A 16,940-nucleotide genomic window follows, 5' to 3' on the forward strand; every position below is an offset into this window, starting at 1 on the left:
TGGATCCAAATCAGATTCGAGGAAAGACAACACAAAGATCTCAATTACGGAAGGGTCTAATTGAAGCAAACACGTTTTTCAAGGCTTTGGAGAGTCATCCACTTGTGCAATTTCAACTTTAGAATATCAATATTATGATTTAGTTGTTTCTTTAATTTAGAATATTAATTAGATTGGCTGATTTGTGGCTAATTTAATTAGATAGATAATAATTACTTGTTCTTAGTTTATTTCCATAGATTAGAGAATATTGAACCCTATATAAATGGGCTAAGTTATATGTTTCAACAATCAATTCAGAAATAATTTTGTGAGATATTAGTATTCTTCTTTCTATCTTGAAAGAGCTTTTGAACTTATCAAGTTATCTTGTGGCGTTCAAACAATTAGACTTATCATCAAAATTCTTGAATCCATCTTGAACTCTTGGTGTGGCGTCTTCGTATCCATTGTAACCGTGGTTCGTGATTTACTAATCATTGGGTCAAGATTTGACAAACTTGTTTCTTTGGGGAGTCTTGGGGTTCCAAAACCATATATTGTTATTGGGTTTTGTCACATGTTGGAGTAGTTCATATCAGTGGTCCCCCGATAGGTGTTGACATTATGCGATAACGATCGACTGGCCAAAAAACATTATTAACCACGGGTAGGTCCCAGTTCCCTGTGTTTCGATCAATAACCGAAACTGAATTGGGGAAGCTTGAATAAACTAGTCTCGAAGTGAAAATTACCGGCATCTCCCCTCTCCCAAGAGCCAAGGGTCGCCCCAAATCGCCGTAGAACTTCCATTCCCAATGCGTATCCGTATACCTTCTCTAAGTTGGGACCGTGCTGCAAGTATGATCCTGCACGTAGTTGACGGTCGATAGCCAACGGTGGCCGTCCAAATATCTACTGATGAAAAATATCGAGCTTTGAGTATTTGGGATAACAAGAGGTCGGGAGAGGTGAGAATTCGCCACGCTTACTTTGCGAGAAGAGCTAGATTAAATGCCTTGAGATCTAGAAATCTAATCCCTCCCACTTCTTTCGGTCTACATAACTTGGCCGAATATATCCAAGCCAGGGGTTTCCCATCCCCGGAATCCCACCAGAACCGACGGATTGCAGCTTCAATATCGTTGATCAAACCATGGGGCAGAACGAAGCAAGACATGACAAAAGTAGGAATGGCCTGGAGGACGGATTTGATTAGAATTTCCTTACCCACTTTAGAAAGCTGCTTCGTACTCCAACCCTATTCTATCCCAACAACGGTCTCTAAGGTAAAAAAATATTTCCTTCCGGGTCCTACCCATTGACACAGGCAGACCGAGATATTTCTCGTGTGAATCAGCAATTTGGAACCCCAATATGTCGTGAATTAAAGTCTTTATAGCCCAAGGTGTGGATGGGCAAAAAGTCATAGTAAATATCTCAAAATTAATCACTTGCCAAGATGAACTAGCATATTGCAACAAAATATGCTTTAGGGTACGGGCATTTGCTTAGGTAGATTGACAAAAAATCAGCGTACCATCGGCGAAACAAAGAATCGATACGGTAGGCGCCGTTGGTGCCACTCTAATGCCTTGAATCTGCCCATTCTTTGTCGCTTTGTGGATCATGGCAATGAGGGCTTCAGTATATATGATGAACAAGTAGGCAACCGATACATTATCGGTTATTAAACGTTAAGGCACAAAAGCAGATTGGGTAGGAGATATGATATCGCTCAACACCATCTTAATACGATTTGCAATGACTTTAGAACCATTGTAGAGTACATTACATAAACTAATGGGGAGATACTCAGTCAATTGTTTTCTGGATTAGAAACCTTTGGGATCAAAACAATAAACGTAGCATTGGGGGCAACAAGTAAAATTCAGGAATTCGAGGACACAATCAATAACGCTGGAACCAAGTATATGCCAAAATTTAGTATAAAAAAGGACGAGAAGGCCATCAGCGCCGGGGGATTCTGTCGGAGCCATTTGAGAGATAGCTCGGGTTACCTCATCAGCTGAGAAAGGGACAGAATGAGAAAGAGAGAGAAAGCAGATGAGAAACCTCGCTAGTGATATGTGCCCCTATGTGCTCCAACACCTCATCCACCACTCTCTTATCGGGACCAGCCGACTGAAACAAATCCTCGAAATACTTTGAGATTACTTGCTCAATATCCGCCTTATCCTCTTTCCAACCCCCCGGGATTCCTTGATTTTATGAACCAAATTCCTCTTTTGTCGGACCGTGGCTCTAGCATGGAAAAAACTCGTGTTACGATCACCTTCCCGAATCCATTGAACACGACTACGTTGTCTCTAATAGATATCAAGGTCTCCATATAACAGTTCAAGCTATGCTTTCAACTCCTTCTGGCGAGACACAACTTCCTTGGTTTGGACATCCATCCTCAACTTATGGAGCTGCTGGCGGATTTTTTCAATTTGCTTCTTCGGGTGGTTGAGAACCGACCTACTCCAGTGTTGAAGGGCCACTCGGCAGCCATCTGAATTATGTAAAATAATATCAAATGGGTCCGACAATTCTGTTTTATTCCATTGTTTTTTGACTATATCCTCACATTCTTCTTTTCGGGCCCATATCGCCTCAAACCGAAATGGTTTTCAACCGGTACCCCTAGGATTATTATTCAGGCAGTTAAGTGTGAGAATGAGTGGTAAGTGATCCAACCCATCAAACTCCAAATGTTGAATTTGTGCGTTGGGGAATGCAGCTAACCACTCGCTATTACCACACGCCCAATCAAGACGAGACCGTATTGTATGAGGAGCTTCTTGCCTATTAGTCCAAGTGAAAGGCGACCCCGTTAAACCAATGCCTGAGAGGTCACAGTCGGTAAGGGCCCCCCTAAACGCCGCTATCTGCGTCGGCGCTCACAAATTTCCCACCTAGCTTCTTCGAGTTATCCAAAATTTCAAAATCACCACCAATAACCCACGGCAACGATTTCTGAGTACTAAGATTGCGCAATAAATTCCAGGTTATTACTCTCTTGTTCATTTCAAGGCAGCCATATATACCCGTCAGCCGCCATTTATTTGAGCCTTGGCCCTCAACAATTTCTACATCAATGTGATTTTTAGAGTAACTAATGAGGTCCACTTGAATATATTTTTGCCAAAATAAGGCCAGCGCTCCATATTTACCGATCTTATCAACTAACAAACCAAAAAGGTTCCACTTCATCATAAGTTTGTTAACTAGAGTTGACATTGTCTTCGTTTCCGAAAAGAACATCAACTTGGGGTTGTGAAGCCGAAGAATATCTCCGACCGTGTGAATTGTCAAGGGTACCCCGAGACCTTGACAATTCCCGAATAAGTAACTCATAGCGCTCGGCGAGACTGCTCTGCAGTGCTCGTCATTGAATTAGACTCCTCGTCATGAAGCTGGAGATGTTGTCTCTTTCCCGAATTCTCCCGCATATTTCCAAAAGACTCCTCTGCCTTTTTCTTCTTCTTCTCTTCGGATACCACAATCATTTTCTGCCCCGAGTGAGCCATCGTAGTACTTGTGTAAATTTGAACCGGATTGTTTATGAGTGTAAGCTCGTTATTCATGGTGCATAGAGGTCCAGGTTCTCCTCTCCATGAGGTTTCGAAAAAAACTCAAATATGTATGTCCTCCTCGCCACCGGCTTCTGTCGATTAGAACTATTGGAGTTGTGTAGCGGGAGAGGCTGCAAAGGAACCTGGATGGCAGCCTCCTCTTTCATATTTGGCGCCTTCATCTATATCCCATATGGAGGGTGATCCCGAGGGTCGACAAAGTTGTCCTCATAACGAGTCGGGCACTTTGCCTCACTATGTCCAAGCGTGCCACAGAGGGAACAAAAGTTAGGGAGACGCTCGTATTTAAATTCAATCCACACTTTGGACGCGTCCAGGCTGTGCATGTAAATCCCTCTCTTAAGACGCTGTGTAACATCTATCGAAACCTTAACGCGAATATAATCTATCACGTACGACAACTTGTCGTTCAACAGTTGTATGAAGGTACCCACTTTGCCAGCAACAAGTTTTGCCACATCTGATGTTCTCTGGTAGAACTGAACCACTATGTTCATCAAATTGACCTCGATATCATTTGCAGTCTCCGCCAAAGCTAGATCTCGGAAAATTAAGGCGTGGCGCTCTAATATCCACGGGCATCCCTCTAGCGCATGTTTTTTTGTCTAGAATGTGTTCAAATTTAATCATGAACCTGTTGACCCCAATAGATTGAACTTTGCATCCAACGCTAGTAATCAAAGAGTATTAGATTTAATTGTGTGGAAAAATATTACCCTTGCCGATACGACTCGCCCAAGTATTCGATGTTTGTTCTCGCTAACCCTGGTTCCACGCTCCCCCAAGTCGATAACGATTCGATCCTCTTCCTCTGCGGTTAGGGTGATTTTCATGGCCAGAGTTTCCGTTATGTTGTCCATGGAGATGAGAGAGTGAAGATGAAAGGGGAACACAACGGGGCAAACAACACTTGCGCAGCTTTTGTCTGAGATTTGTGGTGGACATAAAATAGGTGCAGAGCGAGAAGTAGGGTTAGGGTAAGAATTGAAATATAAATAACGATGGGAAAGAAAGAAAATAAAAGCGCCGAAAATAAACATAAAATAACTATCTGTAATAAACAAAATAACAAACCACCTAGACATTTAGGGTGCTTGACAATTACTAATCAATACAATATAAGTATGGATTATAATACATATCTGTAATTCACTCAAAATAATCTCCTATTAATACATATGATTAGGGTTGGGCATGAGTCGGGTCAGATAATTATTGGTTAACTATCTACCCGACCCGACCACCCGATTTTGATGAAAATTGAAAATCATTACTGACTCCATAATGGGTTGGGTAATAGTTGGCAACAACCTTTGTCGGGTAAACAATGGGTGCATGGGTGATTGCTATTATCGGCCATCTATTTATTGATCTTTTTACGATATAAGATAATTATAAAACAAATTCAAAAGATATTCAAAATTTTGGGAAAATTTATGTTAGTAAAAATCTTAAATTTAAAATTAAGATTTTTATTTTATTAAACTTCTACAATAAGTAAATATTATATAATGAAGAATATGAAATACGAATTATAAAATAAAGATAGTACTTAGAGGTTTACAAATTTGTATTTTGATTTTACTTCTTTTATATATTATTTTACATTAAAAAAAAAGAATTACAATTAAATATTTATAATAAAAAAATATTTGAAAAGCCGGTTGGCCGATATTAACCGACCAAATGACTTTTGAGTAAACTGAAAACCACCGTTTGACACATTTATATATAGGTCAGTTAAAATTATCTACCCGACAACAAAATTATCTGCCGCAAAAAGCGGGTCGAAAGTGGATCGGTTAGCCGATAAATTAAAACCGATCCATGCCCAAGCTTATGAAAATGTGAGATGTTACAATCCATGTTCTATTTTATTGGACCATAGAATACGAGTATTTAATTTTATTTGCCAAGACCGATAAATGTCCTACTAAAATAAAAGATGTCTTTACATGTCCATCTTGTTGAATGGCCATCTCAACGAAAAGTTTAAGCTATTAGTGAATGTTAATGTATCATTTAATATTAATATCTCCAATACGCCGCCTCAAGTACAAAAAAATTACATTTAAAGGGTAATATGCTATGAGCCCCTCAAACGAAACATAATTTGAACTAGGGTAAATTACACCAACACCCCTGAGGTATACTTAAATAACTGTAAGATCCCTATGGTATCGATAATTACAATCATCCCCCTGAAACGTAGTTAGAAACTCTAACGGATAATGCAGTAGATAGATTATTCCGATAGAGTTCTAATGGACTATTACTTTAGGCTAGTAGTGGAGATAACATAGAGTTATGGGGAGTAATGAGGTGACATGTCTCCCGAAATATTACTTAAATCACCCATAACTTTTTGTCGTCTCCACCACTTCCTGAAATCAATAGTCCATTAGAACTCTATCGTACTAACGTATCCAATGCATTATTCTATTAGAGTTTATAACTACGTTTCAGGGGGTTGAGTGTAATTATCGATACCATAGGGACCTTACAGTTATTTAAGCATACCTCAGGGGTGTGGGTGTAATTTACCCTTTGAACTAAATGACAAGTTCAAATTCATTTTTTAATTAAATCCTTAGATTCAAATAATACATGAGCCACATCCTTCCTTTTTTTTTTTTACTATCCCTATCTTGCCATTATACCCTAAATTCTATAACGTACATATTCACGTTTCTCCAATTAAAATTTATTTCGTTCTTTTTGTATTAGCTCACATTCTCTCTCTCCATCTCTCTCACACGTTCTTTGCATCTTCTTTTCACTCTCGTTTTTTTCTCTCCCTCACATGTCCTTCTCTATATCCCTCTCTTGCTTTCGTCAATAGTAGCACAAGGAAGGGGCTGTAGTAGACGAGGCGGAGGGGGGCAGTGGCGGTTGAGGCGGCGCAGGGGATTGTGGTGGTTGAGACGGCGGCGAAGGGATGTGATTGTCGAGGCGGCGGTGAGGGGCTGTGATTGTTGAGGCGGCGGCGGGGGCTGTGGTGGTGGAGGCAGCAGCGGGGGATGTGGTTATGGTGGAGGCAGCAGCGGGGGATGTGGTTATGGTGGAGATTTGATTGAAAAGATATTTTTTATGATTTGCATCTGATTTTCTTGATCTTGAAGAGATTGTGCTTGATTTGAGTTCAAAGTGGTAAAGATAGGTTTCCCAAAAGCTAGTAGGTGACTACGGTTGCGACGACTGCGTATGTTGGTTGCTAGGGCTTGACGTCTAATGCGTTGAATGCTAGGGTTGGCGAGGATCGGGTGTTGTTGGCTGCTAGGGTTTGGTCGTACACCGTAGTACACTGTAGTATACCGTAGTGTACTACAGTATTGACAACAAATAAAATAAAATAAAATATATAGATTGAATTTAAAAAATAAATAAAAAACACTTGTTTTTGTAATTTTTAATATTATGTACAAAAACAGATTTTTTTTAATAATAGTGTCAACTATATTACAACATAGTACGCCGTAGTATAGGATAGTACACCATAGTATTTGTAAAATCTACTAAATTATTTAACGAAAAGGAAATATATTTTTTTTCTTAATTTTCAATAAAATATTAAAAATAAGAAAAAAAAAGTTTTTTATAATAATGTGAAAAATGCTAGACTGAAAATTGAAAAAAATAAAGATGAGTGGAAGTGTATTTTCAGAATTAATTTAATAAAGGATGTGAAGCAAATGTTTAGTTGAACTTCTCATTTAGTTCTAATTAGTTTTATCGCCAGTGACCTATATCTTAAGACTCCTACATTTAACGTCTTGCACTTGAAATATTTGAAATGAGTGGCTGTGGAATTTCAACTCGGGACCTTTTCATTAGGCTCCGCTCTGATACCATGTTGAATGACCATGTCAACCAAAAGTTTAAGTCAAAAGTTTAAACTATCAGTGAATGTATCTCCAATACATCTTACGAAAACTTCTACTCGCCTAGACTTTGTAGCCTACATGTTCATCATAGTTACGGATCGTGAGTTGATTTTCAGATTTGGCTTAGAGTGTGTCGTTTTAAATGAAGATCTAGAGTTCGTAGAATGCCCATATTAATATCTTTAGTTTATGCATAATTTTCTAATATTAAATGATATATTTCTACAGCCCATATTATATACTAATTTATTGCCTTTCCTAGGAATATTCTCACCTATCATAAAAACTAAATTTTGCCTAATTAAAATGTTAAAAATTAGATATATATATATATATATAAATTCATCTTTGGAATTTAAATGATTCCAAAGATGAATTCTTTCTTGCCTGGAACAACTAGCATATATACAAGAGATTTTGCCTTGGAATGAATTAAACACTTCAACCTCAATAGTAATACTTTGAGGAGTAACATTTTCAGCATGTATGTTAACCTCATGAGTATTCCAGGAAATCCAAATATGCCTATTAATTGGATTACCTTGGAAAATGCAGTTAAAACCAAGTTTTTTAGCAATTCTAGAAATCTTTTTGCCTTGTTGCTTGGGTTCTGGAAGAATAATAATGGCTACTTTATGTTGTTTTCTAAGAATTTTTACATAATGTAGGGATTTATATATATTTCTTTGCCATTTGGGATGAGCATCAATTTTCTTATTCGAACCATCAAGCTCTACACAAATTCGAGCATAAACAAGATTTTGAAAATTAATAGTTATTTCTTCTGCTAGTAAAAATTGCCTATATGATTATCGATCACCCCTTTATTTCTAAACTTTTATGAGATACCCCCTTTATATTGCGCCACGTGTCCCTGCCAAAAAATTCAATTTTTCCTCATTTACGTATTGTCGTAAATACCCTTCGTATAATTAATATTTTCAAAAAATCGGCCATTATATATTATTAATGTAATGCCAATTTTACCCTCTATATTTTTAATGCAATTTTAAATATATATTTATTGCTGAATTAAAATTTATAATGTCAATTATATCATTATTCGTAAACATCATTAAACCACCGATCCAAAATTGCATCAACCTGAATTCGAACTCGTGACCATTTGAAAACACACAATAATACTTACCATTAAGACACAACACATAATTGACAATAGACTAACAATACGGATATATATCACAAAGCTACAATTTATAATGGTTATAAAACTTATATAAATAATGTTAAATAAATTATTAATTCTCATATAATAATTATTATTATTATATATTAAAAATATCCCATACTAACAAATCTTTATATAATATAATTTAAAAATCTAAGTAAATGTTGTTCGACTCGTGTAATTTAAATTTTAATTTCGAAAGAATTTGAAGTTTGAATTGAATCGTAAATTGTAAGATTTAATTAAATCGTAATATTTGAATCAATTCAACTCATGTGTTTTCAATTCAAAAACAATATTCAAAGATTTGATAGATTAAGCTCAACTCATTTCAATTCGTAGACAATATTCAAATATTTGAATCGGTTAAACTCAATAATTTATAATAGCGTGTTAATCAATCTGTGTATAGTTAAAGTTTAGTAACTTTTTTTTATTGAATTTTATTATAAAAAATAATAAAATTTAATTGGTAAAAATCGTAAGATTTAATCGGTTCATGGTTAGATTAAATCTTACGATTTACGATCTGATTCTTACGATTTTACGAATTAAATTATTATTTTGTTGTTAAAATTGAATTAAAAGGATAGTAGACTTTAATTATAAATAGTTAACTCGATTAATACGTTCTTGTCAGTGGTTGAACTTAATCAATTCAAATTTTTGAATAATATTTACAAATTAAAATGATTTGCGCTTAATTGATTCAAATCATACGCTTTAATTAATCTTATGATATGATTCTTGCGTAATTTAGGAATTATTTTTTTATGATAAAATTGAATTAAAAATGTATTACACTTTAATTAATAATAGTTAATTTGATTAAGACGTTCTTGTCAATAGTTGAGCGCGCTAATGAATCGATTCAAATATTTGAATAATGTTTACGAATTGAAAGGACTTGAGCTTAATTGGTTCAAATATTACGCTTTGATAAAATATTATGATTTACGATTAGGTTCTTACATGTGTTAGGAATTAAATTTATTATTTTTATGACAAAATTGAATTAAAAAGATATTAGACATTACTTATAAATAGTTAAATCAATTTTGTAACATGTTATGTCAATAGTTAAGCAACTGATTCAAATATTTGAATAATGTTTACTAATTGAAAGGGTTTGTACTTCATCGATTCAAATCTTACTAGTTGATTAAATTAAATATTAAAAGAAAATTCACAATATAGTATTTGTAGTATATAATTTTATTTTAAAGTAAGAAAACTACTACTTGGAATGTAATTTTTTCTTCTTCTAAATAAACATATTATTTTAATTTTTATTTGGATTTGCTACACTATCAACTAAATAACATAAGTGAGTTTGAATTAAGTAATGCATTTTTTTTTATTTAATTGAGCATTCTTTACATTTTTAAATTGTGGATTTTATTAATACTTCTAATATTATATAATTAATGATAGATGTTTGGCGTATTGAACTGCAATTCTTTATATTTTTTCAAACTTTATTTTATTATATTTCAAAAAAAAAAAACTTTATTTTATTAAATTTGTTAATAATTTATTTAATACCATTTAATAATAATGAATGTTGCAATTAATATTTGCATTAACAGTATTTATACAATTATGGTTAAATATTTTATAATAAGTTAATGTGCTTGGATGGTTAGGAGTGCTATATGTATTAAGAGGTTACAAGTTTGATTTCCAATGAATGCATTTTTTTCGATTATTTATCAAATAAAACTCATTCACAATGAATTTAAATTAATTATTTAATTAAAATATAGTAGGGGGTAAATTAGACAATTCAATGTTAATCAATTTTATATTAATTTAATAAAAAAATAATCGAAGGATAATTTGGTAAAGTACTTCATTTTTTAGAACATAAGCCATGTTATTTTCCTAGGGTCCAGATCTAATCTTAGAAAATTAATGGTGATTAATGCATATCTCATAAAAGTTTAGAACATGGGGTATCTCACCCTAGAAAGACCCATATATTATATATATATATGAGATAAAGTGAAAACCCCCCAATTCATTTACTTATATAAATGTGTATATAACCTCCTTTTCATTACTAGTGAGAACCCTGCAACTTATATTAAATAAATTTTCTTTTGATTAATATTATTTTTGACATGACTAATATACATAATTTGTCCTATTATATCTAAAATAACCAAACATATTTCACGTTCTCTCTATTTCTCTTATTCTCATCTTTCCTTTCTCTCTACATACCGCCGCCTCCAATCCTCTTCCATCTCTGCGTCGCCGTCGGCTCCAACCCTCTTCCATCTCTGCGCCGCCATTGTTACTCTCTTCTCCCAACGGCATTCCTCCCTCCACCGATGCGAAAAGAAGACGGTCTTCACCCCTGGAATTCTTTCGTCAAGGACGGCGTTAGGATTTTCACTAGGCAGAATGACAAGACTATGCAGCGGCGCTAGGGTTGATATTGCGTCTGAGATTTCAATAGAGACCACCGCCAACATTGTTTCATTGTTGTTGTTGTTCTTCTTCGTTGATTATTTTTTAACCCAATTCTCGAATCTTAATTTTCTTAATTGGAGTTTTTGGTCGCATTCTTCTATTGAAGGTCAATTTTGTGTTCAATCAATAGTATAATGGATGTTTGTTTGTGTTGAAATTTTGTGGTGTTATTTACAGATTTATCGATATTTTCGTACAACAATGTAGTTGTTTTCGTGCAACAATATAATTTTTTTTATTACTTTTTAGTTGATTGTAATAGTTGATTTAATAAATAGTTAATTTTTATAAATGAGAGTTGCTTGAGATATATAGTTGTTTTAATCATAATTGTTTTAATAACAGTTGTTTTAATAATAGTTGTTTTATTAGTTGTTTTAACTGAATAAAAAAAAGTATAGTAAACAAATATTGTTTTTAAAATATAATAAAAAGTTAAAAAATATTTTTTTTAAATATTATTTTTTAAATAAGAAATAAATGAAAAAAGAAAATTAAAATTAAAATACAAAAAAGTAAAAAAAGAAAAAAAATATTGTATCAAAGTGGTGTATAATAGGTAGTGAATAGATGAAGGGTAAATCTGAAAATAAAAAAATGATGGATCTCTCACTCATAAAGGAAAATAATCTGGATTCATCCTTGATGATGCTAAAAATAGATCACCTTAAGTAGTTGAGATCGAGGGAGCTGGGAGAGCAAAGTGGATCACTGCTCACGTGCTAGATGGCCCTGAGATACCTGCGAACAAAGAACACGTGAACTAGGCCGGGGGTTGATCCGGCGGAAACCCCTCCGACGCTCAAGTCAGACGTGCGGATAGTCGGTAATTGTAGAGAGAATTCGAATAGAAGAATTGATTGAATAATCATAGTGTACCTTCATTAAACGAACTTAAGTTGTATTTATACTCTATTGATTGGGCCGAGATCAATTTATCGGGCTCAACCTTATTCGGATGTGATTGGACTTCCGTAGAAATAGCTATTAAATTGGGCATGTGGCCCAGTAAATATGGGTCTATTGGGCTGAGCCAATAGACATATCAATCCTCATTAAATAATGCTAGAGGGCGTTCTCACTAATATATATATATATATATATATATATATATATATATATATATATATATATATATATATATATATATATATAATTACGAATCTCATGGAGACTAGGTCTCCATTTGGAAAATTTCATAATCAAGGTAAATTCAAATTGTTGATAGGAAATATCCATCTCGAGTGTAGCAAAAATTGGAACCGCTTCATTATAAATAAATGTAGGAGTTTGTTGCGGAAGAGAAAATTCAGAAGGTTTCAACCATGTAGGAGTAGGAAATGGAGCTTGAGGAGAGATTACTTGGGCAAAAGTAAGTCGCGCAGTAGACGACGGCTTCTCCATAACCGACAGTGAGAAGTTTCGGTGTAGGGTTAGGGTTTTCTAATATAGGAGAGAGAAGAGTGTTTTATGAATATTCCTTCCCTGTTTCTGGGTTATGAATATCGCTAGTTTATACCTGAACCAATGAGGGTTACGCTTTTGTGTTGAGGATTTTTTAATATGGTCAATGAAGACTAATTAGTTAATCTTGACTAAATTGGAGATCTATATGATTGAATGTAAATTTCGTAATAGTCGATTACAAATTTTTATAGATTTCAAGAGGACTTTCTAAATTGGGATTTTCCCAATTATTTAGTTGGCGCCACAGAAATAGAAGTTTCCAAAAGTAGAAAACTGAAAATGTAATATGGTACTTGAAGTGACAAGGAGATTATAATTGTCAAGATTATATAATCATTACATTTTTTGGCAATACTATTTGAGAGATATTATGGTTTTAAGAAGAGTTCTTAGAGAACCCTAATGGGCTTCGTCTTTGACTTTTAGGTCAAGTAGGTGACTTGACTTACATGTCAAATAAGTTCCTATAAGTAAGAGGCTTGGGATGGAGAACAAAATAACACAATAAAGTCTCTCTCTTTGTGCTCTCTCAGTCGCCCCCTCATCTCACCCCTCACTGCACCGCGACCGCCTCGTTTCTCTCTTCGTTTCTTATTTTATTTACTTTTATATGTTAAAACTTATTCTTTTTTTAGTGAAATTAATTTGGTAGAAATATTTTCAAGTTTAAACTCAATTTCAGTGAAGAAGATTGGCGGGGATTGCTCTCGCAAAGGGCTTCGATGAGACCACATAATTGTTTTAAAGAGCTTATGTTTGCAAGTAAGTAATCAAACCTTGTTTTTAATTTGATTAAACTTATTTTATTACTTGATTCACACGATTGTTTTTAGATTAAAGTAAAACACATGATTATGCATGCTAATTGATTTTGCAAACTTGATGAATTTAAATTCATAGAAACTGCATGATATAATATTATTAATTTCGGTTGCATTATGCATGTCGATTCTCAACACCCAGATACATGGAAATCAGAAGTAGAGAAACAAGACATGAAAAACATCCCGCAAAGGAAGGGTGGATTGTTGATGACTTCAACTGGCTAAAAAATGTCTCCACTACCCTTACCAGTTCAACGCAAACTTTGTACAACAAACTCCCTTGCCGAACAATATCATTGTTTGAAGAGGTCTGTGATTTATTCCTCAGGCATTTTACAAGCTCATGGAATAACTAATAGCCAACGATGGCTTTATTTAACCTTAGAAAAAAAGAAGTATTGCAGTAATAAGTGTGCAGGTGTACCTCAATCTTCTTCGAAGTACCGTTGACACATCTAGAGGTACTCATAAGTTCTTCGAAGTACCGTTGACACATCTAGAGGTACTCATAAGTTGTTGTGTACGGACTGAAAAATAGATAATTCTTTAGATTCTTAGCTAAGAGACCCGTGAATTATTTTGACAAACTACTGATGCAAGCCGAAAGATACATCAACTTTGAAAATCTATAGCAAGAAAAAAAAGAGGATCGAACCCCTGGAAATCAAGACATCCAAAGACAAGAACGCCTAGCTGACCCTCTGCAAGGAAGGTTTTCCTCATTTTCCTCCCTCCTAGACAACCAGACACAACAGGGTATATCAAAATATGGTAATAGGAGTATAAAAGGATAAATCGTCCATAAGGGTACCACAACGAAAAGAAATACCAGCATATATTTTGGAACCCTGATAGAAGCTAGCTAACAATAAAATGGCCTAATACAAAGCGCAAGACATCTAATTTTGTTTCCATAATGATCATCCACATGGTACATATTATTATTGGGAATCACTAGACGAACTGGAATTGCTCGCTCAACAGGGCCTCATACCCGAATACGTAGCATGAGGAGAACAAGGTGAAAAATGAGCTAACAATATTGATGATGTGAGGAATTAACAATAATTGTAGGGATAAGAAACCACAACAAAATTAAAAAAATGTATTGACATGATTGTAGAGGGTCCCGTGGACAGGGACAACTGAGTGCGGGGAAAAACTGGTTGAAAGTGGTTCGCAATGGAGAGGTAACAAAGTGACATTAGGGGATGGATCCATACCCACTATGGAGTTCGGACCGAATGATTATTCCTCCATAGATTCCCTGCACAATGATTCTTTATTAATCACCACAAGTATCGCATGTTATGATGTTAAACGCACGTTCGTAGATAATAGGAGTTCGGTATTAATTCAGTAGCAACTCCACTCTATGGATTTGAGCCTCACCCCTTACATCGGAATAAAAAAACGGAAACATAGCATGTCACAAGAGCAAGATGAGGTATAGAACCCTACTGCAGGAGGAACGCCGCGCGAGCTAGGCTTTTAGAGGCAAAGCCTTTTGGCAAAGAAAAGTCTATTTTGGGACACCCTGCAACTGACATGAGGAATTATCTCACTAGTTAGCCAAGAAAAGCTCAATGTGGATTTAGGGACCTACCCATTCTGTAGGCACCAATATGGGATAAAATGATTAATCCCGAAATGGGATTTTAGTTAGTTTGTGAAGACTTTAAAAAATAATATTTTTTAGTAGAGAAAGTAATAAGACTAGTGTTTTGTGGATGGAAAAATTACTTCTCTTTTGGTTTTTTTTTTTTTGTTTTTGTCTTGCTTACAATCATCTCTAGCACTCCATATTTATAGTGAGCAGTACATTAATTTTCTAATAAATTACAAGATGACTCTTAGACTAAGGCTTCTATTTCTAATTTAATACATAAAAAATCAAAAGACAATTGTCTAGATACATCTAGACGATGGTGCTTCAAATTCACATTTATTCTCACATTCAATCTCCCACTTATTCCAACATTGAATGGCCACTTCTTCCAATATTGAATTACCACTAATTCCAATATGGAATTCACATTAAGTCCACTTATTCCAACATTGCGTCCCGTATTGAATTCGCTTTCGACTCACAAACCTTCAACATTTTTCGAAAAAACGGGACCTCCAGGTGGCTTAATGAAAATATCCACAAGTTGTTCTTCACTTTTGCAATACTCAAGGTTGAGTTCACCTTCATGAACAAGTTCCTTAAGAAATGGAAACTAAGTTGAATGTATTTTGTTCTTCCGTGAAGAACTGGATCTTTCTAGATAGAAATAGCCAAGATATTATCACGAAAGAGAATTGTAGGCCCATCTTGCTTGAAACTCAAAGTTTCAAGAATTTCTCTCAACCACATAGTTTGACATCCGGCGGAAGAAGCCGCGATATACTCTGTTTCGGTTGTACAAATGGCCACAATTAGTTGTTTTTTTGAACTCCAAGAAACTGCTCCACTTTCAGGATTAAAAACATAACCGAAAGTACTTTTACAATCATCCACGCTTCCACCAAGATCAATAGATGTAAAACAAACCCGCAAGGGTGGCCTAGCGGTTGGAAGCAAGGGAGCTTGGGTCAATTGACCCAAGTTCGAATCCCCTTGACAACGGTCTCTAGGTCGAGCTTGTCACACATGGTTAGCCTAGTGTGGTTTAAATCTCTCGTATGGTTTGCAAGCTATTATACGAGAGTGTAGGTTTACCCAGTGCACCTATATGGTTGGCTGCGGGTTCCTGGATTATCAAAAAAAAAAAAAAAAAAAAAAAAATAGATGTAAAACAAACAAGTTTAACAGAAATATTTTTTCATAGAAGATACCATAATCAATGGTTCCTTTGACATATCAAAGAATTCTTTTGGCCACCTCCCAATGATTCGATTATGGCTTCTCCATAAACCTGCTAATCAAACTTATACCAAATATGATATCGGTACGAGTGGTTGTAAGACACATCAAGTTTCCAATCAAACTACAAAACATGGTTGAGTTCACCAATTTTCCTTCACCTTATTTGCTTAATTTTGAGCCCGTAAAGGAGTTGACACTGGATTTGAGTTCTCCATTTTGAACTTTTACAAAATTTCTTTTGAATTTTTTCTTGAGAAATAATAATTCCTACTTTTGATGGTTCCACATTAATGCCAATAAAATAATGCAATTCATCTAGATCGGTCATTTAAACTTTCTTTATCATAGAAGCTTTGAATTCCGAAAACATCTCAAAATCATACCCCGTGAAGATTAAATTATCAACATAAACACTCTCCACCATAAACCCGCCGTTAGAATTCCTTTTGATGTAAAGAGTGTGCTTAAAAGGACAATGATCAAAACCAAGTTTAATGAAATATTTATTAATTCGATCATACCTTGCACGGGGTGAATGCTTCAAGCTATAGAGAGCTTTCTTGAGTTTGTACGTTTTTTCTTCCTCGCCTTTTTCATGAATCCGGGAGGTTCCTTAAGATAAATTTCTCCTTGAAGAAATCCATTCAAGAATGCTGATTTAACATC

Source organism: Erythranthe guttata, chromosome 10 (genome assembly GCF_056151865.1).
Source record: "Erythranthe guttata isolate IM_541 chromosome 10, IM_541, whole genome shotgun sequence".
Taxonomy (NCBI): Eukaryota; Viridiplantae; Streptophyta; class Magnoliopsida; order Lamiales; family Phrymaceae; genus Erythranthe; species Erythranthe guttata.